At 39.6% G+C, this 18,612-nt stretch overlaps 58 non-coding genes across 58 annotated transcripts; all 58 read left to right on the top strand.

Moving 5' to 3' along the window:
- Positions 1-165: 165 nt before the first annotated feature.
- On the top strand, positions 166-238 carry TRNAR-ACG (transfer RNA arginine (anticodon ACG)). Its single transcript has one exon. It is a non-coding gene; the product is annotated as a tRNA-Arg (tRNA).
- Positions 239-324: 86 nt separating this feature from the next.
- TRNAR-UCG (transfer RNA arginine (anticodon UCG)) lies at positions 325-397 on the top strand. Its single transcript has one exon. It is a non-coding gene; the product is annotated as a tRNA-Arg (tRNA).
- A 91-nt stretch (positions 398-488) lies between these two features.
- Positions 489-561, top strand: TRNAR-ACG (transfer RNA arginine (anticodon ACG)). The gene has a single exon. It is a non-coding gene; the product is annotated as a tRNA-Arg (tRNA).
- An 86-nt stretch (positions 562-647) lies between these two features.
- On the top strand, positions 648-720 carry TRNAR-UCG (transfer RNA arginine (anticodon UCG)). Its single transcript has one exon. It is a non-coding gene; the product is annotated as a tRNA-Arg (tRNA).
- Positions 721-974: 254 nt separating this feature from the next.
- Positions 975-1,047, top strand: TRNAR-ACG (transfer RNA arginine (anticodon ACG)). Its single transcript has one exon. It is a non-coding gene; the product is annotated as a tRNA-Arg (tRNA).
- Positions 1,048-1,461: 414 nt separating this feature from the next.
- Positions 1,462-1,534, top strand: TRNAR-ACG (transfer RNA arginine (anticodon ACG)). The gene has a single exon. It is a non-coding gene; the product is annotated as a tRNA-Arg (tRNA).
- A 251-nt stretch (positions 1,535-1,785) lies between these two features.
- TRNAR-ACG (transfer RNA arginine (anticodon ACG)) lies at positions 1,786-1,858 on the top strand. Its single transcript has one exon. It is a non-coding gene; the product is annotated as a tRNA-Arg (tRNA).
- Positions 1,859-1,949: 91 nt separating this feature from the next.
- TRNAR-UCG (transfer RNA arginine (anticodon UCG)) lies at positions 1,950-2,022 on the top strand. Its single transcript has one exon. It is a non-coding gene; the product is annotated as a tRNA-Arg (tRNA).
- An 86-nt stretch (positions 2,023-2,108) lies between these two features.
- On the top strand, positions 2,109-2,181 carry TRNAR-UCG (transfer RNA arginine (anticodon UCG)). The gene has a single exon. It is a non-coding gene; the product is annotated as a tRNA-Arg (tRNA).
- Positions 2,182-2,272: 91 nt separating this feature from the next.
- TRNAR-ACG (transfer RNA arginine (anticodon ACG)) lies at positions 2,273-2,345 on the top strand. The gene has a single exon. It is a non-coding gene; the product is annotated as a tRNA-Arg (tRNA).
- An 86-nt stretch (positions 2,346-2,431) lies between these two features.
- On the top strand, positions 2,432-2,504 carry TRNAR-UCG (transfer RNA arginine (anticodon UCG)). Its single transcript has one exon. It is a non-coding gene; the product is annotated as a tRNA-Arg (tRNA).
- Positions 2,505-2,758: 254 nt separating this feature from the next.
- Positions 2,759-2,831, top strand: TRNAR-ACG (transfer RNA arginine (anticodon ACG)). The gene has a single exon. It is a non-coding gene; the product is annotated as a tRNA-Arg (tRNA).
- Positions 2,832-3,562: 731 nt separating this feature from the next.
- Positions 3,563-3,635, top strand: TRNAR-UCG (transfer RNA arginine (anticodon UCG)). The gene has a single exon. It is a non-coding gene; the product is annotated as a tRNA-Arg (tRNA).
- Positions 3,636-3,726: 91 nt separating this feature from the next.
- On the top strand, positions 3,727-3,799 carry TRNAR-ACG (transfer RNA arginine (anticodon ACG)). The gene has a single exon. It is a non-coding gene; the product is annotated as a tRNA-Arg (tRNA).
- Positions 3,800-4,049: 250 nt separating this feature from the next.
- On the top strand, positions 4,050-4,122 carry TRNAR-UCG (transfer RNA arginine (anticodon UCG)). Its single transcript has one exon. It is a non-coding gene; the product is annotated as a tRNA-Arg (tRNA).
- A 91-nt stretch (positions 4,123-4,213) lies between these two features.
- Positions 4,214-4,286, top strand: TRNAR-ACG (transfer RNA arginine (anticodon ACG)). The gene has a single exon. It is a non-coding gene; the product is annotated as a tRNA-Arg (tRNA).
- An 86-nt stretch (positions 4,287-4,372) lies between these two features.
- On the top strand, positions 4,373-4,445 carry TRNAR-UCG (transfer RNA arginine (anticodon UCG)). Its single transcript has one exon. It is a non-coding gene; the product is annotated as a tRNA-Arg (tRNA).
- Positions 4,446-4,695: 250 nt separating this feature from the next.
- Positions 4,696-4,768, top strand: TRNAR-UCG (transfer RNA arginine (anticodon UCG)). Its single transcript has one exon. It is a non-coding gene; the product is annotated as a tRNA-Arg (tRNA).
- A 249-nt stretch (positions 4,769-5,017) lies between these two features.
- On the top strand, positions 5,018-5,090 carry TRNAR-UCG (transfer RNA arginine (anticodon UCG)). The gene has a single exon. It is a non-coding gene; the product is annotated as a tRNA-Arg (tRNA).
- A 250-nt stretch (positions 5,091-5,340) lies between these two features.
- On the top strand, positions 5,341-5,413 carry TRNAR-UCG (transfer RNA arginine (anticodon UCG)). The gene has a single exon. It is a non-coding gene; the product is annotated as a tRNA-Arg (tRNA).
- A 578-nt stretch (positions 5,414-5,991) lies between these two features.
- Positions 5,992-6,064, top strand: TRNAR-ACG (transfer RNA arginine (anticodon ACG)). Its single transcript has one exon. It is a non-coding gene; the product is annotated as a tRNA-Arg (tRNA).
- Positions 6,065-6,150: 86 nt separating this feature from the next.
- On the top strand, positions 6,151-6,223 carry TRNAR-UCG (transfer RNA arginine (anticodon UCG)). The gene has a single exon. It is a non-coding gene; the product is annotated as a tRNA-Arg (tRNA).
- A 250-nt stretch (positions 6,224-6,473) lies between these two features.
- TRNAR-UCG (transfer RNA arginine (anticodon UCG)) lies at positions 6,474-6,546 on the top strand. Its single transcript has one exon. It is a non-coding gene; the product is annotated as a tRNA-Arg (tRNA).
- A 249-nt stretch (positions 6,547-6,795) lies between these two features.
- On the top strand, positions 6,796-6,868 carry TRNAR-UCG (transfer RNA arginine (anticodon UCG)). The gene has a single exon. It is a non-coding gene; the product is annotated as a tRNA-Arg (tRNA).
- A 250-nt stretch (positions 6,869-7,118) lies between these two features.
- TRNAR-UCG (transfer RNA arginine (anticodon UCG)) lies at positions 7,119-7,191 on the top strand. Its single transcript has one exon. It is a non-coding gene; the product is annotated as a tRNA-Arg (tRNA).
- Positions 7,192-7,928: 737 nt separating this feature from the next.
- On the top strand, positions 7,929-8,001 carry TRNAR-UCG (transfer RNA arginine (anticodon UCG)). Its single transcript has one exon. It is a non-coding gene; the product is annotated as a tRNA-Arg (tRNA).
- Positions 8,002-8,092: 91 nt separating this feature from the next.
- Positions 8,093-8,165, top strand: TRNAR-ACG (transfer RNA arginine (anticodon ACG)). The gene has a single exon. It is a non-coding gene; the product is annotated as a tRNA-Arg (tRNA).
- Positions 8,166-8,415: 250 nt separating this feature from the next.
- Positions 8,416-8,488, top strand: TRNAR-UCG (transfer RNA arginine (anticodon UCG)). Its single transcript has one exon. It is a non-coding gene; the product is annotated as a tRNA-Arg (tRNA).
- Positions 8,489-8,574: 86 nt separating this feature from the next.
- TRNAR-UCG (transfer RNA arginine (anticodon UCG)) lies at positions 8,575-8,647 on the top strand. The gene has a single exon. It is a non-coding gene; the product is annotated as a tRNA-Arg (tRNA).
- A 414-nt stretch (positions 8,648-9,061) lies between these two features.
- TRNAR-UCG (transfer RNA arginine (anticodon UCG)) lies at positions 9,062-9,134 on the top strand. Its single transcript has one exon. It is a non-coding gene; the product is annotated as a tRNA-Arg (tRNA).
- Positions 9,135-9,220: 86 nt separating this feature from the next.
- TRNAR-UCG (transfer RNA arginine (anticodon UCG)) lies at positions 9,221-9,293 on the top strand. The gene has a single exon. It is a non-coding gene; the product is annotated as a tRNA-Arg (tRNA).
- A 91-nt stretch (positions 9,294-9,384) lies between these two features.
- TRNAR-ACG (transfer RNA arginine (anticodon ACG)) lies at positions 9,385-9,457 on the top strand. Its single transcript has one exon. It is a non-coding gene; the product is annotated as a tRNA-Arg (tRNA).
- Positions 9,458-9,707: 250 nt separating this feature from the next.
- Positions 9,708-9,780, top strand: TRNAR-UCG (transfer RNA arginine (anticodon UCG)). Its single transcript has one exon. It is a non-coding gene; the product is annotated as a tRNA-Arg (tRNA).
- Positions 9,781-10,358: 578 nt separating this feature from the next.
- On the top strand, positions 10,359-10,431 carry TRNAR-ACG (transfer RNA arginine (anticodon ACG)). The gene has a single exon. It is a non-coding gene; the product is annotated as a tRNA-Arg (tRNA).
- Positions 10,432-10,517: 86 nt separating this feature from the next.
- On the top strand, positions 10,518-10,590 carry TRNAR-UCG (transfer RNA arginine (anticodon UCG)). Its single transcript has one exon. It is a non-coding gene; the product is annotated as a tRNA-Arg (tRNA).
- A 250-nt stretch (positions 10,591-10,840) lies between these two features.
- On the top strand, positions 10,841-10,913 carry TRNAR-UCG (transfer RNA arginine (anticodon UCG)). The gene has a single exon. It is a non-coding gene; the product is annotated as a tRNA-Arg (tRNA).
- A 249-nt stretch (positions 10,914-11,162) lies between these two features.
- On the top strand, positions 11,163-11,235 carry TRNAR-UCG (transfer RNA arginine (anticodon UCG)). Its single transcript has one exon. It is a non-coding gene; the product is annotated as a tRNA-Arg (tRNA).
- An 86-nt stretch (positions 11,236-11,321) lies between these two features.
- On the top strand, positions 11,322-11,394 carry TRNAR-UCG (transfer RNA arginine (anticodon UCG)). The gene has a single exon. It is a non-coding gene; the product is annotated as a tRNA-Arg (tRNA).
- Positions 11,395-11,808: 414 nt separating this feature from the next.
- TRNAR-UCG (transfer RNA arginine (anticodon UCG)) lies at positions 11,809-11,881 on the top strand. The gene has a single exon. It is a non-coding gene; the product is annotated as a tRNA-Arg (tRNA).
- An 86-nt stretch (positions 11,882-11,967) lies between these two features.
- TRNAR-UCG (transfer RNA arginine (anticodon UCG)) lies at positions 11,968-12,040 on the top strand. The gene has a single exon. It is a non-coding gene; the product is annotated as a tRNA-Arg (tRNA).
- A 250-nt stretch (positions 12,041-12,290) lies between these two features.
- TRNAR-UCG (transfer RNA arginine (anticodon UCG)) lies at positions 12,291-12,363 on the top strand. Its single transcript has one exon. It is a non-coding gene; the product is annotated as a tRNA-Arg (tRNA).
- Positions 12,364-12,941: 578 nt separating this feature from the next.
- TRNAR-ACG (transfer RNA arginine (anticodon ACG)) lies at positions 12,942-13,014 on the top strand. Its single transcript has one exon. It is a non-coding gene; the product is annotated as a tRNA-Arg (tRNA).
- An 86-nt stretch (positions 13,015-13,100) lies between these two features.
- On the top strand, positions 13,101-13,173 carry TRNAR-UCG (transfer RNA arginine (anticodon UCG)). Its single transcript has one exon. It is a non-coding gene; the product is annotated as a tRNA-Arg (tRNA).
- Positions 13,174-13,423: 250 nt separating this feature from the next.
- Positions 13,424-13,496, top strand: TRNAR-UCG (transfer RNA arginine (anticodon UCG)). Its single transcript has one exon. It is a non-coding gene; the product is annotated as a tRNA-Arg (tRNA).
- Positions 13,497-13,745: 249 nt separating this feature from the next.
- Positions 13,746-13,818, top strand: TRNAR-UCG (transfer RNA arginine (anticodon UCG)). The gene has a single exon. It is a non-coding gene; the product is annotated as a tRNA-Arg (tRNA).
- A 250-nt stretch (positions 13,819-14,068) lies between these two features.
- Positions 14,069-14,141, top strand: TRNAR-UCG (transfer RNA arginine (anticodon UCG)). The gene has a single exon. It is a non-coding gene; the product is annotated as a tRNA-Arg (tRNA).
- Positions 14,142-14,878: 737 nt separating this feature from the next.
- Positions 14,879-14,951, top strand: TRNAR-UCG (transfer RNA arginine (anticodon UCG)). Its single transcript has one exon. It is a non-coding gene; the product is annotated as a tRNA-Arg (tRNA).
- A 91-nt stretch (positions 14,952-15,042) lies between these two features.
- Positions 15,043-15,115, top strand: TRNAR-ACG (transfer RNA arginine (anticodon ACG)). Its single transcript has one exon. It is a non-coding gene; the product is annotated as a tRNA-Arg (tRNA).
- A 409-nt stretch (positions 15,116-15,524) lies between these two features.
- Positions 15,525-15,597, top strand: TRNAR-UCG (transfer RNA arginine (anticodon UCG)). The gene has a single exon. It is a non-coding gene; the product is annotated as a tRNA-Arg (tRNA).
- Positions 15,598-16,011: 414 nt separating this feature from the next.
- On the top strand, positions 16,012-16,084 carry TRNAR-UCG (transfer RNA arginine (anticodon UCG)). The gene has a single exon. It is a non-coding gene; the product is annotated as a tRNA-Arg (tRNA).
- An 86-nt stretch (positions 16,085-16,170) lies between these two features.
- On the top strand, positions 16,171-16,243 carry TRNAR-UCG (transfer RNA arginine (anticodon UCG)). Its single transcript has one exon. It is a non-coding gene; the product is annotated as a tRNA-Arg (tRNA).
- A 414-nt stretch (positions 16,244-16,657) lies between these two features.
- On the top strand, positions 16,658-16,730 carry TRNAR-UCG (transfer RNA arginine (anticodon UCG)). The gene has a single exon. It is a non-coding gene; the product is annotated as a tRNA-Arg (tRNA).
- An 86-nt stretch (positions 16,731-16,816) lies between these two features.
- Positions 16,817-16,889, top strand: TRNAR-UCG (transfer RNA arginine (anticodon UCG)). The gene has a single exon. It is a non-coding gene; the product is annotated as a tRNA-Arg (tRNA).
- Positions 16,890-16,980: 91 nt separating this feature from the next.
- TRNAR-ACG (transfer RNA arginine (anticodon ACG)) lies at positions 16,981-17,053 on the top strand. The gene has a single exon. It is a non-coding gene; the product is annotated as a tRNA-Arg (tRNA).
- Positions 17,054-17,303: 250 nt separating this feature from the next.
- Positions 17,304-17,376, top strand: TRNAR-UCG (transfer RNA arginine (anticodon UCG)). Its single transcript has one exon. It is a non-coding gene; the product is annotated as a tRNA-Arg (tRNA).
- A 578-nt stretch (positions 17,377-17,954) lies between these two features.
- On the top strand, positions 17,955-18,027 carry TRNAR-ACG (transfer RNA arginine (anticodon ACG)). Its single transcript has one exon. It is a non-coding gene; the product is annotated as a tRNA-Arg (tRNA).
- Positions 18,028-18,113: 86 nt separating this feature from the next.
- Positions 18,114-18,186, top strand: TRNAR-UCG (transfer RNA arginine (anticodon UCG)). Its single transcript has one exon. It is a non-coding gene; the product is annotated as a tRNA-Arg (tRNA).
- A 250-nt stretch (positions 18,187-18,436) lies between these two features.
- Positions 18,437-18,509, top strand: TRNAR-UCG (transfer RNA arginine (anticodon UCG)). Its single transcript has one exon. It is a non-coding gene; the product is annotated as a tRNA-Arg (tRNA).
- The last annotated feature ends 103 nt before the right edge of the window (positions 18,510-18,612 follow it).

Genomic DNA, 18,612 nt, shown 5'->3' with positions numbered 1-18,612 from the left:
ACGGGCTTGTTGCGCAATGGATAAAGCGTCTGCCTTCGAAGCAGAAAATTCCAGGTTCGAGTCCTGGCAAGCTCGGTATTACCATTGAAAGATGATTATTAGAGTATAACGAAGGGAAATTTATAATATTGCAATGCTTCAATAGCATTTTGATCAACCTATAGCGGGCTTGTGGCGCAATGGATAACGCGTCTGCCTACGGAGCAGAAGATTCCAGGTTCGAGTCCTGGCAAGCTCGTTGTTTATTTTCGTAAAAGATCTTTTATGCGTCATAAAGAATGCATAAATACAATGTTTGGAAATTTTATTTATAATGCGAAGCTAGGGCTTGTGGCGTAATGGATAACGTGTCTGCCTTCGAAGCAGAAGATTCCGGGTTCGAGTCCTGGCAAGCTCAGTATTACCATTTAAAGATGATTATTAGAGTATAACGGAAGGGAAATTTATAATATTGCAATGCTTCAATAGCATTTTGATCAACCTCTAACGGGCTTGTGGCGCAATGGATAACGCGTCTGCCTACGGAGCAGAAGATTCCTGGTTAGAGTCCTGGCAAGCTCGTCGTTTATTTTTGTAAAAGATCTTTTATGCGTCATAAAGAATGCATAAATACAATGTTTGGAAATTTTATTTATAATACGAAGCTAGGGCTTGTGGCGTAATGGATAACGTGTCTGCCTTCGAAGTAGAAGATTCCGGGTTCGAGTCCTGGCAAGCTCGGTATTACCATTTAAAGATGATTATTAGAGTATAACGGAAGGGAAATTTATAATATTGCAATACTTCAATAGCATTTTTATCAAGCTCTAACGGGCTTGTGGCGCAATGGATAAAGCGTCTGCCTTCGAAGCAGAAAATTCCAGGTTCGAGTCCTGGCAAGCTCGGTATTACCATTGAAAGATGATTATTAGAGTATAACGAAGGGAAATTTATAATATTGCAATGCTTCAATAGCATTTTGATCAACCTATAGCGGGCTTGTGGCGCAATGGATAACGCGTCTGCCTACGGAGCAGAAGATTCCAGGTTCGAGTCCTGGCAAGCTCGTTGTTTATTTTTGTAAAATATCTTTTATGCGTCATAAAGAATGCATAAATACAATGTTTGGAAAATTTTTTTATAACACGAAGCAAGGAATTGACGCGTAATGGGTAACGCGTCTGCCTTCGAAGCAGAAAATTCCAGGTTCGAGTCCTGGCAAGCTCGGTATTACCATTGAAAGATGATTATTAGAGTATAACGGAAGGGAAATTTATAATATTGCAATGCTTCAATAGGATTTTGATCAACCACTAACGGGCTTGTGACGCAATGGATAACGCGTCTGCCTACGGAGCAGAAGATTCCAGGTTCGAGTCCCGGCAAGCTCGGTATTACCATTTAAAGATGATTATTAGAGTATAACGGAAGGGAAATTTATAATATTGCAATGCTTCAATAGCATTTTGATCAACCACTAACGGGCTTGTGGCGCAATGGATAACGCGTCTGCCTACGGAGCAGAAGATTCCAGGTTCGAGTCCTGGCAAGCTCGTTGTTTATTTTCGTAAAAGATCTTTTATGCGTCATAAAGAATGCATAAATACAATGTTTGGAAATTTTTATTATAGTTCGAAGCAAAGGGCTTGTGGCGTAATGGATAACGCGTCTTCTTTCGATGCAGAAGATTCCAGGTTCGAGTCCTGGCAAGCTCGTTATTACCATTTAAAGATGATTATTAGAGTGTAACGGAAGGGAAATTTATAATATTGCAATGCTTCAATAGCATTTTGATCAACCTCTAACGGGCTTGTGGCGCAATGGATAACGCGTCTGCCTACGGAGCAGAAGATTCCAGGTTCGAGTCCTGGCAAGATCGTTATTACCATTTAAGGATGATTATTAGAGTGTAACGGAAGGGAAATTTATAATATTGCAATGCTTCAATAGCATTTTGATCAACCTCTAACGGGCTTGTGGCGTAATGGATAACGTGTCTGCCTTCGAAGCAGAAGATTCCAGGTACGAGTCCTGGCAAGCTCGTTGTTTATTTTCGTAAAAGATCTTTTATGCGTCATAAAGAATGCATAAATACAATGTTTGGAAATTTTATTTATAATACGAAGCTAGGGCTTGTGGCGTAATGGATAACGTGTCTGCCTTCGAAGCAGAAGATTCCGGGTTCGAGTCCTGGCAAGCTCAGTATTACCATTTAAAGATGATTATTAGAGTATAACGGAAGGGAAATTTATAATATTGCAATGCTTCAATAGCATTTTGATCAACCTCTAACGGGCTTGTGGCGCAATGGATAACGCGTCTGCCTACGGAGCAGAAGATTCCTGGTTAGAGTCCTGGCAAGCTCGTCGTTTATTTTTGTAAAAGATCTTTTATGCGTCATAAAGAATGCATAAATACAATGTTTGGAAATTTTATTTATAATACGAAGCTAGGGCTTGTGGCGTAATGGATAACGTGTCTGCCTTCGAAGTAGAAGATTCCGGGTTCGAGTCCTGGCAAGCTCGGTATTACCATTTAAAGATGATTATTAGAGTATAACGGAAGGGAAATTTATAATATTGCAATACTTCAATAGCATTTTTATCAAGCTCTAACGGGCTTGTGGCGCAATGGATAAAGCGTCTGCCTTCGAAGCAGAAAATTCCAGGTTCGAGTCCTGGCAAGCTCGGTATTACCATTGAAAGATGATTATTAGAGTATAACGAAGGGAAATTTATAATATTGCAATGCTTCAATAGCATTTTGATCAACCTATAGCGGGCTTGTGGCGCAATGGATAACGCGTCTGCCTACGGAGCAGAAGATTCCAGGTTCGAGTCCTGGCAAGCTCGTTGTTTATTTTTGTAAAATATCTTTTATGCGTCATAAAGAATGCATAAATACAATGTTTGGAAAATTTTTTTATAACACGAAGCAAGGAATTGACGCGTAATGGGTAACGCGTCTGGCTTCGAAGCAGAAAATTGCAGGTTCGAGTCCTGGCAAGCTCGGTAGTACCATTGAAAGATGATTTATAGAGTATAACGAAGGGAAATTTATAATATTGCAATGCTTGAATAGCATTTTGATCAAGCTCTAACGGGCTTGTAACGCAATGGATAACGCGTCTGCCTACGGAGCAGAAGATTCCAGGTTCGCGTCCTGGCAAGCTCGTTGTTTATTTTCGTAAAAGATCTTTTATGCGTCATAAAGAATGCATAAAAACACTGTTTGGAAATTTTATTTATAATACGAAGGTAGGGCTTGTGGCGTAATGGATAACGTGTCTGCCTACGGAGCAGAAGTTTCCAGGTTCGAGTCCTTGCAAGCTCTATGTTTATTTTCGTAAAAGATCTTTTATGCGTCATAAAGAATGCATAAATACAATGTTTGGAAATTTTATTTATAATACGAAGCTAGGGCTTGTGGCGCAATGCATAACGCGTCTGCCTTCGAAGCAGAAGATTCCCGGTTCCAGTCCTGGCAAGCTCGGGATTAACATTTAAAGATGATTATTAGAGAATAACGGAAGGGAAATTTATAATATTGCAATGCTTCAATAGCATTTTGATCAACCTCTAAAGGGCTTGTGGCGTTATGGATAACGTGTCTGCCTTCGAAGCAGAAGATTCCAGGTTCGAGTCCTGGCAAGCTCGTTATTACCATTTAAGGATGATTATTAGAGTGTAACGGAAGGGAAATTTATAATATTGCAATGCTTCAATAGCCTTTTGATCAACACCTAACGGGCTTGTGGCGCAAGGGTTAACGCGTCTGCCTACGGAGCAGCAGATTCCAGGTTCGAGTCCTGGCAAGCTCTATGTTTATTTTCGTAAAAGATCTTTTATTCGTCATAAAGAATGCATAAATACAATGTTTGGAAATTTTATTTATAATACGAAGCTAGGGCTTGTGGCGTAATGGATAACGCGTCTGCCTTCGAAGCAGAAGATTCCCGGTTCCAGTCCTGGCAAGCTCGGGATTAACATTTAAAGATGATTATTAGAGAATAACGGAAGGGAAATTTATAATATTGCAATGCTTCAATAGCATTTTGATCAACCTCTAAAGGGCTTGTGGCGTAATGGATAACGTGTCTGCCTTCGAAGCAGAAGATTCCAGGTTCGAGTCCTGGCAAGCTCGTTATTACCATTTAAGGATGATTATTAGAGTGTAACGGAAGGGAAATTTATAATATTGCAATGCTTCAATAGCCTTTTGATCAACACCTAACGGGCTTGTGGCGCAAGGGTTAACGCGTCTGCCTACGGAGCAGCAGATTCCAGGTTCGAGTCCTGGCAAGCTCTATGTTTATTTTCGTAAAAGATCTTTTATTCGTCATAAAGAATGCATAAATACAATGTTTGGAAATTTTATTTATAATACGAAGCTAGGGCTTGTGGCGTAATGGATAACGTGTCTGCCTTCGAAGCAGAAGAATCCGGGTTAGAGTCCTGGCAAGCTCGGTATTACCATTTAAAGATGATTATTAGAGTATAACGGAAGGGAAATTTATAATATTGCAATGCTTCTATAGCATTTTGATCAACCTATAGCGGGCTTGTGGCGCAATGGATAACACGTCTGCCTACGGAGCAGAAGTTTCCAGGTTCGAGTCCTTGCAAGCTCTATGTTTATTTTCGTAAAAGATCTTTTATGCGTCATAAAGAATGCATAAATTCAATGTTTGGAAATTTTATTTATAATACGAAGCTAGGGCTTGTGGCGTAATGGATAACGTGTCTGCCTTCGAAGCAGAAGATTCCGGGTTCGAGTCCTGGCAAGCTCGGTATTACCATTAAAGATGATTATTAGAGTATAACGGAAGGGAAATTTATAATATTGCAATGCTTCAATAGCCTTTTGATCAACACCTAACAGGCTTGTGGCGCAAGGGTTAACGCGTCTGCCTACGGAGCAGCAGATTCCAGGTTCGAGTCCTGGCAAGCTCTATGTTTATTTTCGTAAAAGATCTTTTATTCGTCATAAAGAATGCATAAATACAATGTTTGGAAATTTTATTTATAATACGAAGCTAGGGCTTGTGGCGTAATGGATAACGTGTCTGCCTTCGAAGCAGAAGAATCCGGGTTAGAGTCCTGGCAAGCTCGGTATTACCATTTAAAGATGATTATTAGAGTATAACGGAAGGGAAATTTATAATATTGCAATGCTTCTATAGCATTTTGATCAACCTATAGCGGGCTTGTGGCGCAATGGATAACACGTCTGCCTACGGAGCAGAAGTTTCCAGGTTCGAGTCCTTGCAAGCTCTATGTTTATTTTCGTAAAAGATCTTTTATTCGTCATAAAGAATGCATAAATACAATGTTTGGAAATTTTATTTATAATACGAAGCTAGGGCTTGTGGCGTAATGGATAACGTGTCTGCCTTCGAAGCAGAAGAATCCGGGTTAGAGTCCTGGCAAGCTCGGTATTACCATTTAAAGATGATTATTAGAGTATAACGGAAGGGAAATTTATAATATTGCAATGCTTCTATAGCATTTTGATCAACCTATAGCGGGCTTGTGGCGCAATGGATAACACGTCTGCCTACGGAGCAGAAGTTTCCAGGTTCGAGTCCTTGCAAGCTCTATGTTTATTTTCGTAAAAGATCTTTTATGCGTCATAAAGAATGCATAAATTCAATGTTTGGAAATTTTATTTATAATACGAAGCTAGGGCTTGTGACGCAATGGATAACGCGTCTGCCTTCGAAGCAGAAGATTCCCGGTTCCAGTCCTGGCAAGCTCGGGATTAACATTTAAAGATGATTATTAGAGAATAACGGAAGGGAAATTTATAATATTGCAATGCTTCAATAGCATTTTGATCAACCTCTAAAGGGCTTGTGGCGTTATGGATAACGCGTCTGCCTTCGAAGCAGAAGATTTCAGGTTCGAGTCCTGGCAAGCTCGTTATTACCATTTAAGGATGATTATTAGAGTGTAACGGAAGGGAAATTTATAATATTGCAATGCTTCAATAGCCTTTTGATCAACACCTAACGGGCTTGTGGCGCAAGGGTTAACGCGTCTGCCTACGGAGCAGCAGATTCCAGGTTCGAGTCCTGGCAAGCTCTATGTTTATTTTCGTAAAAGATCTTTTATTCGTCATAAAGAATGCATAAATACAATGTTTGGAAATTTTATTTATAATACGAAGCTAGGGCTTGTGGCGTAATGGATAACGTGTCTGCCTTCGAAGCAGAAGAATCCGGGTTAGAGTCCTGGCAAGCTCGGTATTACCATTTAAAGATGATTATTAGAGTATAACGGAAGGGAAATTTATAATATTGCAATGCTTCTATAGCATTTTGATCAACCTATAGCGGGCTTGTGGCGCAATGGATAACACGTCTGCCTACGGAGCAGAAGTTTCCAGGTTCGAGTCCTTGCAAGCTCTATGTTTATTTTCGTAAAAGATCTTTTATGCGTCATAAAGAATGCATAAATTCAATGTTTGGAAATTTTATTTATAATACGAAGCTAGGGCTTGTGGCGTAATGGATAACGTGTCTGCCTTCGAAGCAGAAGATTCCGGGTTCGAGTCCTGGCAAGCTCGGTATTACCATTAAAGATGATTATTAGAGTATAACGGAAGGGAAATTTATAATATTGCAATGCTTCAATAGCCTTTTGATCAACACCTAACAGGCTTGTGGCGCAAGGGTTAACGCGTCTGCCTACGGAGCAGCAGATTCCAGGTTCGAGTCCTGGCAAGCTCTATGTTTATTTTCGTAAAAGATCTTTTATTCGTCATAAAGAATGCATAAATACAATGTTTGGAAATTTTATTTATAATACGAAGCTAGGGCTTGTGGCGTAATGGATAACGTGTCTGCCTTCGAAGCAGAAGAATCCGGGTTAGAGTCCTGGCAAGCTCGGTATTACCATTTAAAGATGATTATTAGAGTATAACGGAAGGGAAATTTATAATATTGCAATGCTTCTATAGCATTTTGATCAACCTATAGCGGGCTTGTGGCGCAATGGATAACACGTCTGCCTACGGAGCAGAAGTTTCCAGGTTCGAGTCCTTGCAAGCTCTATGTTTATTTTCGTAAAAGATCTTTTATTCGTCATAAAGAATGCATAAATACAATGTTTGGAAATTTTATTTATAATACGAAGCTAGGGCTTGTGGCGTAATGGATAACGTGTCTGCCTTCGAAGCAGAAGAATCCGGGTTAGAGTCCTGGCAAGCTCGGTATTACCATTTAAAGATGATTATTAGAGTATAACGGAAGGGAAATTTATAATATTGCAATGCTTCTATAGCATTTTGATCAACCTATAGCGGGCTTGTGGCGCAATGGATAACACGTCTGCCTACGGAGCAGAAGTTTCCAGGTTCGAGTCCTTGCAAGCTCTATGTTTATTTTCGTAAAAGATCTTTTATGCGTCATAAAGAATGCATAAATTCAATGTTTGGAAATTTTATTTATAATACGAAGCTAGGGCTTGTGACGCAATGGATAACGCGTCTGCCTTCGAAGCAGAAGATTCCCGGTTCCAGTCCTGGCAAGCTCGGGATTAACATTTAAAGATGATTATTAGAGAATAACGGAAGGGAAATTTATAATATTGCAATGCTTCAATAGCATTTTGATCAACCTCTAAAGGGCTTGTGGCGTTATGGATAACGCGTCTGCCTTCGAAGCAGAAGATTTCAGGTTCGAGTCCTGGCAAGCTCGTTATTACCATTTAAGGATGATTATTAGAGTGTAACGGAAGGGAAATTTATAATATTGCAATGCTTCTATAGCATTTTGATCAACGTATAGCGGGCTTGTGGCGCAATGAATTACGCGTGTGCCTACGGAGCAGAAGATTCCAGGTTCGAGTCCTGGCAAGGTCTATGTTTATTTTCGTAAAAGATCTTTTATGCGTCATAAAGAATGCATAAATACAATGTTTGGAAATTTTATTTATAATACGAAGCTAGGGCTTGTGGCGTAATGGATAACGTGTCTGCCTTCGAAGCAGAAGATTCCGGGTTAGATTCCTGGCAAGCTCGGTATTACCATTTAAAGATGATTATTAAAGTATAACGGAAGGGAAATTTATAATATTGCAATGCTTCTATAGCATTTTGATCAACCTATAACGGGCTTGTGGCGCAATGGATAACACGTCTGCCTACGGAGCAGAAGATTCCAGGTTCGAGTCCTGGCAAGCTCGTTATTACCATTTAAGGATGATTATTAGAGTGTAACGGAAGGGAAATTTATAATATTGCAATGCTTCTATAGCATTTTGATCAACGTATAGCGGGCTTGTGGCGCAATGAATTACGCGTGTGCCTACGGAGCAGAAGATTCCAGGTTCGAGTCCTGGCAAGCTCTATGTTTATTTTCGTAAAAGATCTTTTATGCGTCATAAAGAATGCATAAATACAATGTTTGGAAATTTTATTTATAATACGAAGCTAGGGCTTGTGGCGTAATGGATAACCTGTCTGCCTTCGAAGCAGAAGATTCCAGGTTCGAGTCCTGGCAAGCTCGTTGTTTATTTTCGTAAAAGATCTTTTATGCGTCATAAAGAATGCATAAATACAATGTTTGGAAATTTTATTTATAATACGAAGCTAGGGCTTGTGGCGTAATGGATAACGTGTCTGCCTTCGAAGCAGAAGATTCCGGGTTAGATTCCTGGCAAGCTCGGTATTACCATTTAAAGATGATTATTAAAGTATAACGGAAGGGAAATTTATAATATTGCAATGCTTCTATAGCATTTTGATCAACCTATAACGGGCTTGTGGCGCAATGGATAACACGTCTACCTACGGAGCAGAAGATTCCAGGTTCGAGTCCTGGCAAGCTCGTTATTACCACTTAAGGATGATTATTAGAGTGTAACGGAAGGGAAATTTATAATATTGCAATGCTTCTATAGCATTTTGATCATCGTATAGCGGGCTTGTGGCGCAATGAATTACGCGTGTGCCTACGGAGCAGAAGATTCCAGGTTCGAGTCCTGGCAAGCTCGTTGTTTATTTTCGTAAAAGATCTTTTATGCGTCATAAAGAATGCATAAATACAATGTTTGGAAATTTTATTTATAATACGAAGCTAGGGCTTGTGGCGTAATGGATAACGTGTCTGCCTTCGAAGCAGAAGATTCCAGGTTCGAGTCCTGGCAAGCTCGTTGTTTATTTTCGTAAAAGATCTTTTATGCGTCATAAAGAATGCATAAATACAATGTTTGGAAATTTTATTTATAATACGAAGCTAGGGCTTGTGGCGTAATGGATAACGTGTCTGCCTTCGAAGCAGAAGATTCCGGGTTAGATTCCTGGCAAGCTCGGTATTACCATTTAAAGATGATTATTAAAGTATAACGGAAGGGATATTTATAATATTGCAATGCTTCTATAGCATTTTGATCAACCTATAACGGGCTTGTGGCGCAATGGATAACACGTCTGCCTACGGAGCAGAAGATTCCAGGTTCGAGTCCTGGCAAGCTCGTTATTACCATTTAAAGATGATTATTAGAGTATAACGGAAGGGAAATTTATAATATTGCAATGCTTCTATAGCATTTTGATCAACCTATAGCGGGCTTGTGGCGCAATGGATAACACGTCTGCCTACGGAGCAGAAGTTTCCAGGTTCGAGTCCTTGCAAGCTCTATGTTTATTTTCGTAAAAGATCTTTTATTCGTCATAAAGAATGCATAAATACAATGTTTGGAAATTTTATTTATAATACGAAGCTAGGGCTTGTGGCGTAATGGATAACGTGTCTGCCTTCGAAGCAGAAGAATCCGGGTTAGAGTCCTGGCAAGCTCGGTATTACCATTTAAAGATGATTATTAGAGTATAACGGAAGGGAAATTTATAATATTGCAATGCTTCTATAGCATTTTGATCAACCTATAGCGGGCTTGTGGCGCAATGGATAACACGTCTGCCTACGGAGCAGAAGTTTCCAGGTTCGAGTCCTTGCAAGCTCTATGTTTATTTTCGTAAAAGATCTTTTATGCGTCATAAAGAATGCATAAATTCAATGTTTGGAAATTTTATTTATAATACGAAGCTAGGGCTTGTGACGCAATGGATAACGCGTCTGCCTTCGAAGCAGAAGATTCCCGGTTCCAGTCCTGGCAAGCTCGGGATTAACATTTAAAGATGATTATTAGAGAATAACGGAAGGGAAATTTATAATATTGCAATGCTTCAATAGCATTTTGATCAACCTCTAAAGGGCTTGTGGCGTTATGGATAACGCGTCTGCCTTCGAAGCAGAAGATTTCAGGTTCGAGTCCTGGCAAGCTCGTTATTACCATTTAAGGATGATTATTAGAGTGTAACGGAAGGGAAATTTATAATATTGCAATGCTTCAATAGCCTTTTGATCAACACCTAACGGGCTTGTGGCGCAAGGGTTAACGCGTCTGCCTACGGAGCAGCAGATTCCAGGTTCGAGTCCTGGCAAGCTCTATGTTTATTTTCGTAAAAGATCTTTTATTCGTCATAAAGAATGCATAAATACAATGTTTGGAAATTTTATTTATAATACGAAGCTAGGGCTTGTGGCGTAATGGATAACGTGTCTGCCTTCGAAGCAGAAGAATCCGGGTTAGAGTCCTGGCAAGCTCGGTATTACCATTTAAAGATGATTATTAGAGTATAACGGAAGGGAAATTTATAATATTGCAATGCTTCTATAGCATTTTGATCAACCTATAGCGGGCTTGTGGCGCAATGGATAACACGTCTGCCTACGGAGCAGAAGTTTCCAGGTTCGAGTCCTTGCAAGCTCTATGTTTATTTTCGTAAAAGATCTTTTATGCGTCATAAAGAATGCATAAATTCAATGTTTGGAAATTTTATTTATAATACGAAGCTAGGGCTTGTGGCGTAATGGATAACGTGTCTGCCTTCGAAGCAGAAGATTCCGGGTTCGAGTCCTGGCAAGCTCGGTATTACCATTAAAGATGATTATTAGAGTATAACGGAAGGGAAATTTATAATATTGCAATGCTTCTATAGCATTTTGATCAACGTATAGCGGGCTTGTGGCGCAATGAATTACGCGTGTGCCTACGGAGCAGAAGATTCCAGGTTCGAGTCCTGGCAAGCTCTATGTTTATTTTCGTAAAAGATCTTTTATGCGTCATAAAGAATGCATAAATACAATGTTTGGAAATTTTATTTATAATACGAAGCTAGGGCTTGTGGCGTAATGGATAACCTGTCTGCCTTCGAAGCAGAAGATTCCAGGTTCGAGTCCTGGCAAGCTCGTTGTTTATTTTCGTAAAAGATCTTTTATGCGTCATAAAGAATGCATAAATACAATGTTTGGAAATTTTATTTATAATACGAAGCTAGGGCTTGTGGCGTAATGGATAACGTGTCTGCCTTCGAAGCAGAAGATTCCGGGTTAGATTCCTGGCAAGCTCGGTATTACCATTTAAAGATGATTATTAAAGTATAACGGAAGGGAAATTTATAATATTGCAATGCTTCTATAGCATTTTGATCAACCTATAACGGGCTTGTGGCGCAATGGATAACACGTCTACCTACGGAGCAGAAGATTCCAGGTTCGAGTCCTGGCAAGCTCGTTATTACCACTTAAGGATGATTATTAGAGTGTAACGGAAGGGAAATTTATAATATTGCAATGCTTCTATAGCATTTTGATCATCGTATAGCGGGCTTGTGGCGCAATGAATTACGCGTGTGCCTACGGAGCAGAAGATTCCAGGTTCGAGTCCTGGCAAGCTCGTTGTTTATTTTCGTAAAAGATCTTTTATGCGTCATAAAGAATGCATAAATACAATGTTTGGAAATTTTATTTATAATACGAAGCTAGGGCTTGTGGCGTAATGGATAACGTGTCTGCCTTCGAAGCAGAAGATTCCAGGTTCGAGTCCTGGCAAGCTCGTTGTTTATTTTCGTAAAAGATCTTTTATGCGTCATAAAGAATGCATAAATACAATGTTTGGAAATTTTATTTATAATACGAAGCTAGGGCTTGTGGCGTAATGGATAACGTGTCTGCCTTCGAAGCAGAAGATTCCGGGTTAGATTCCTGGCAAGCTCGTTATTACCATTTAAAGATGATTATTAGAGTATAACGGAAGGGAAATTTATAATATTGCAATGCTTCTATAGCATTTTGATCAACCTATAGCGGGCTTGTGGCGCAATGGATAACACGTCTGCCTACGGAGCAGAAGTTTCCAGGTTCGAGTCCTTGCAAGCTCTATGTTTATTTTCGTAAAAGATCTTTTATTCGTCATAAAGAATGCATAAATACAATGTTTGGAAATTTTATTTATAATACGAAGCTAGGGCTTGTGGCGTAATGGATAACGTGTCTGCCTTCGAAGCAGAAGAATCCGGGTTAGAGTCCTGGCAAGCTCGGTATTACCATTTAAAGATGATTATTAGAGTATAACGGAAGGGAAATTTATAATATTGCAATGCTTCTATAGCATTTTGATCAACCTATAGCGGGCTTGTGGCGCAATGGATAACACGTCTGCCTACGGAGCAGAAGTTTCCAGGTTCGAGTCCTTGCAAGCTCTATGTTTATTTTCGTAAAAGATCTTTTATGCGTCATAAAGAATGCATAAATTCAATGTTTGGAAATTTTATTTATAATACGAAGCTAGGGCTTGTGACGCAATGGATAACGCGTCTGCCTTCGAAGCAGAAGATTCCCGGTTCCAGTCCTGGCAAGCTCGGGATTAACATTTAAAGATGATTATTAGAGAATAACGGAAGGGAAATTTATAATATTGCAATGCTTCAATAGCATTTTGATCAACCTCTAAAGGGCTTGTGGCGTTATGGATAACGCGTCTGCCTTCGAAGCAGAAGATTTCAGGTTCGAGTCCTGGCAAGCTCGTTATTACCATTTAAGGATGATTATTAGAGTGTAACGGAAGGGAAATTTATAATATTGCAATGCTTCAATAGCCTTTTGATCAACACCTAACGGGCTTGTGGCGCAAGGGTTAACGCGTCTGCCTACGGAGCAGCAGATTCCAGGTTCGAGTCCTGGCAAGCTCTATGTTTATTTTCGTAAAAGATCTTTTATTCGTCATAAAGAATGCATAAATACAATGTTTGGAAATTTTATTTATAATACGAAGCTAGGGCTTGTGGCGTAATGGATAACGTGTCTGCCTTCGAAGCAGAAGAATCCGGGTTAGAGTCCTGGCAAGCTCGGTATTACCATTTAAAGATGATTATTAGAGTATAACGGAAGGGAAATTTATAATATTGCAATGCTTCTATAGCATTTTGATCAACCTATAGCGGGCTTGTGGCGCAATGGATAACACGTCTGCCTACGGAGCAGAAGTTTCCAGGTTCGAGTCCTTGCAAGCTCTATGTTTATTTTCGTAAAAGATCTTTTATGCGTCATAAAGAATGCATAAATTCAATGTTTGGAAATTTTATTTATAATACGAAGCTAGGGCTTGTGGCGTAATGGATAACGTGTCTGCCTTCGAAGCAGAAGATTCCGGGTTCGAGTCCTGGCAAGCTCGGTATTACCATTAAAGATGATTATTAGAGTATAACGGAAGGGAAATTTATAATATTGCAATGCTTCAATAGCCTTTTGATCAACACCTAACAGGCTTGTGGCGCAAGGGTTAACGCGTCTGCCTACGGAGCAGCAGATTCCAGGTTCGAGTCCTGGCAAGCTCTATGTTTATTTTCGTAAAAGATCTTTTATTCGTCATAAAGAATGCATAAATACAATGTTTGGAAATTTTATTTATAATACGAAGCTAGGGCTTGTGGCGTAATGGATAACGTGTCTGCCTTCGAAGCAGAAGAATCCGGGTTAGAGTCCTGGCAAGCTCGGTATTACCATTTAAAGATGATTATTAGAGTATAACGGAAGGGAAATTTATAATATTGCAATGCTTCTATAGCATTTTGATCAACCTATAGCGGGCTTGTGGCGCAATGGATAACACGTCTGCCTACGGAGCAGAAGTTTCCAGGTTCGAGTCCTTGCAAGCTCTATGTTTATTTTCGTAAAAGATCTTTTATTCGTCATAAAGAATGCATAAATACAATGTTTGGAAATTTTATTTATAATACGAAGCTAGGGCTTGTGGCGTAATGGATAACGTGTCTGCCTTCGAAGCAGAAGAATCCGGGTTAGAGTCCTGGCAAGCTCGGTATTACCATTTAAAGATGATTATTAGAGTATAACGGAAGGGAAATTTATAATATTGCAATGCTTCTATAGCATTTTGATCAACCTATAGCGGGCTTGTGGCGCAATGGATAACACGTCTGCCTACGGAGCAGAAGTTTCCAGGTTCGAGTCCTTGCAAGCTCTATGTTTATTTTCGTAAAAGATCTTTTATGCGTCATAAAGAATGCATAAATTCAATGTTTGGAAATTTTATTTATAATACGAAGCTAGGGCTTGTGACGCAATGGATAACGCGTCTGCCTTCGAAGCAGAAGATTCCCGGTTCCAGTCCTGGCAAGCTCGGGATTAACATTTAAAGATGATTATTAGAGAATAACGGAAGGGAAATTTATAATATTGCAATGCTTCAATAGCATTTTGATCAACCTCTAAAGGGCTTGTGGCGTTATGGATAACGCGTCTGCCTTCGAAGCAGAAGATTTCAGGTTCGAGTCCTGGCAAGCTCGTTATTACCATTTAAGGATGATTATTAGAGTGTAACGGAAGGGAAATTTATAATATTGCAATGCTTCTATAGCATTTTGATCAACGTATAGCGGGCTTGTGGCGCAATGAATTACGCGTGTGCCTACGGAGCAGAAGATTCCAGGTTCGAGTCCTGGCAAGGTCTATGTTTATTTTCGTAAAAGATCTTTTATGCGTCATAAAGAATGCATAAATACAATGTTTGGAAATTTTATTTATAATACGAAGCTAGGGCTTGTGGCGTAATGGATAACGTGTCTGCCTTCGAAGCAGAAGATTCCGGGTTAGATTCCTGGCAAGCTCGGTATTACCATTTAAAGATGATTATTAAAGTATAACGGAAGGGAAATTTATAATATTGCAATGCTTCTATAGCATTTTGATCAACCTATAACGGGCTTGTGGCGCAATGGATAACACGTCTGCCTACGGAGCAGAAGATTCCAGGTTCGAGTCCTGGCAAGCTCGTTATTACCATTTAAGGATGATTATTAGAGTGTAACGGAAGGGAAATTTATAATATTGCAATGCTTCTATAGCATTTTGATCAACGTATAGCGGGCTTGTGGCGCAATGAATTACGCGTGTGCCTACGGAGCAGAAGATTCCAGGTTCGAGTCCTGGCAAGCTCTATGTTTATTTTCGTAAAAGATCTTTTATGCGTCATAAAGAATGCATAAATACAATGTTTGGAAATTTTATTTATAATACGAAGCTAGGACTTGTGGCGTAATGGATAACCTGTCTGCCTTCGAAGCAGAAGATTCCAGGTTCGAGTCCTGGCAAGCTCGTTGTTTATTTTCGTAAAAGATCTTTTATGCGTCATAAAGAATGCATAAATACAATGTTTGGAAATTTTATTTATAATACGAAGCTAGGGCTTGTGGCGTAATGGATAACGTGTCTGCCTTCGAAGCAGAAGATTCCGGGTTAGATTCCTGGCAAGCTCGGTATTACCATTTAAAGATGATTATTAAAGTATAACGGAAGGGAAATTTATAATATTGCAATGCTTCTATAGCATTTTGATCAACCTATAACGGGCTTGTGGCGCAATGGATAACACGTCTACCTACGGAGCAGAAGATTCCAGGTTCGAGTCCTGGCAAGCTCGTTATTACCACTTAAGGATGATTATTAGAGTGTAACGGAAGGGAAATTTATAATATTGCAATGCTTCTATAGCATTTTGATCATCGTATAGCGGGCTTGTGGCGCAATGAATTACGCGTGTGCCTACGGAGCAGAAGATTCCAGGTTCGAGTCCTGGCAAGCTCTATGTTTATTTTCGTAAAAGATCTTTTATGCGTCATAAAGAATGCATAAATACAATGTTTGGAAATTTTATTTATAATACGAAGCTAGGGCTTGTGGCGTAATGGATAACCTGTCTGCCTTCGAAGCAGAAGATTCCAGGTTCGAGTCCTGGCAAGCTCGTTGTTTATTTTCGTAAAAGATCTTTTATGCGTCATAAAGAATGCATAAATACAATGTTTGGAAATTTTATTTATAATACGAAGCTAGGGCTTGTGGCGTAATGGATAACGTGTCTGCCTTCGAAGCAGAAGATTCCGGGTTAGATTCCTGGCAAGCTCGGTATTACCATTTAAAGATGATTATTAAAGTATAACGGAAGGGAAATTTATAATATTGCAATGCTTCTATAGCATTTTGATCAACCTATAACGGGCTTGTGGCGCAATGGATAACACGTCTACCTACGGAGCAGAAGATTCCAGGTTCGAGTCCTGGCAAGCTCGTTATTACCACTTAAGGATGATTATTAGAGTGTAACGGAAGGGAAATTTATAATATTGCAATGCTTCTATAGCATTTTGATCATCGTATAGCGGGCTTGTGGCGCAATGAATTACGCGTGTGCCTACGGAGCAGAAGATTCCAGGTTCGAGTCCTGGCAAGCTCGTTGTTTATTTTCGTAAAAGATCTTTTATGCGTCATAAAGAATGCATAAATACAATGTTTGGAAATTTTATTTATAATACGAAGCTAGGGCTTGTGGCGTAATGGATAACGTGTCTGCCTTCGAAGCAGAAGATTCCAGGTTCGAGTCCTGGCAAGCTCGTTGTTTATTTTCGTAAAAGATCTTTTATGCGTCATAAAGAATGCATAAATACAATGTTTGGAAATTTTATTTATAATACGAAGCTAGGGCTTGTGGCGTAATGGATAACGTGTCTGCCTTCGAAGCAGAAGATTCCGGGTTAGATTCCTGGCAAGCTCGGTATTACCATTTAAAGATGATTATTAAAGTATAACGGAAGGGATATTTATAATATTGCAATGCTTCTATAGCATTTTGATCAACCTATAACGGGCTTGTGGCGCAATGGATAACACGTCTGCCTACGGAGCAGAAGATTCCAGGTTCGAGTCCTGGCAAGCTCGTTATTACCATTTAAAGATGATTATTAGAGTATAACGGAAGGGAAATTTATAATATTGCAATGCTTCTATAGCATTTTGATCAACCTATAGCGGGCTTGTGGCGCAATGGATAACACGTCTGCCTACGGAGCAGAAGTTTCCAGGTTCGAGTCCTTGCAAGCTCTATGTTTATTTTCGTAAAAGATCTTTTATTCGTCATAAAGAATGCATAAATACAATGTTTGGAAATTTTATTTATAATACGAAGCTAGGGCTTGTGGCGTAATGGATAACGTGTCTGCCTTCGAAGCAGAAGAATCCGGGTTAGAGTCCTGGCAAGCTCGGTATTACCATTTAAAGATGATTATTAGAGTATAACGGAAGGGAAATTTATAATATTGCAATGCTTCTATAGCATTTTGATCAACCTATAGCGGGCTTGTGGCGCAATGGATAACACGTCTGCCTACGGAGCAGAAGTTTCCAGGTTCGAGTCCTTGCAAGCTCTATGTTTATTTTCGTAAAAGATCTTTTATGCGTCATAAAGAATGCATAAATTCAATGTTTGGAAATTTTATTTATAATACGAAGCTAGGGCTTGTGACGCAATGGATAACGCGTCTGCCTTCGAAGCAGAAGATTCCCGGTTCCAGTCCTGGCAAGCTCGGGATTAACATTTAAAGATGATTATTAGAGAATAACGGAAGGGAAATTTATAATATTGCAATGCTTCAATAGCATTTTGATCAACCTCTAAAGGGCTTGTGGCGTTATGGATAACGCGTCTGCCTTCGAAGCAGAAGATTTCAGGTTCGAGTCCTGGCAAGCTCGTTATTACCATTTAAGGATGATTATTAGAGTGTAACGGAAGGGAAATTTATAATATTGCAATGCTTCAATAGCCTTTTGATCAACACCTAACGGGCTTGTGGCGCAAGGGTTAACGCGTCTGCCTACGGAGCAGCAGATTCCAGGTTCGAGTCCTGGCAAGCTCTATGTTTATTTTCGTAAAAGATCTTTTATTCGTCATAAAGAATGCATAAATACAATGTTTGGAAATTTTATTTATAATACGAAGCTAGGGCTTGTGGCGTAATGGATAACGTGTCTGCCTTCGAAGCAGAAGAATCCGGGTTAGAGTCCTGGCAAGCTCGGTATTACCATTTAAAGATGATTATTAGAGTATAACGGAAGGGAAATTTATAATATTGCAATGCTTCTATAGCATTTTGATCAACCTATAGCGGGCTTGTGGCGCAATGGATAACACGTCTGCCTACGGAGCAGAAGTTTCCAGGTTCGAGTCCTTGCAAGCTCTATGTTTATTTTCGTAAAAGATCTTTTATGCGTCATAAAGAATGCATAAATTCAATGTTTGGAAATTTTATTTATAATACGAAGCTAGGGCTTGTGGCGTAATGGATAACGTGTCTGCCTTCGAAGCAGAAGATTCCGGGTTCGAGTCCTGGCAAGCTCGGTATTACCATTAAAGATGATTATTAGAGTATAACGGAAGGGAAATTTATAATATTGCAATGCTTCAATAGCCTTTTGATCAACACCTAACAGGCTTGTGGCGC

This window comes from Phalangium opilio, unplaced genomic scaffold (genome assembly GCF_054372755.1).
Source record: "Phalangium opilio isolate 3A_F unplaced genomic scaffold, DU_Popi_V2 ptg000037l_1, whole genome shotgun sequence".
NCBI lineage: Eukaryota > Metazoa > Arthropoda > Arachnida > Opiliones > Phalangiidae > Phalangium > Phalangium opilio.
The sequence above is the reverse complement of the archived record's forward strand: the minus strand, read 5'-3'. Positions and strand labels throughout refer to the sequence as shown.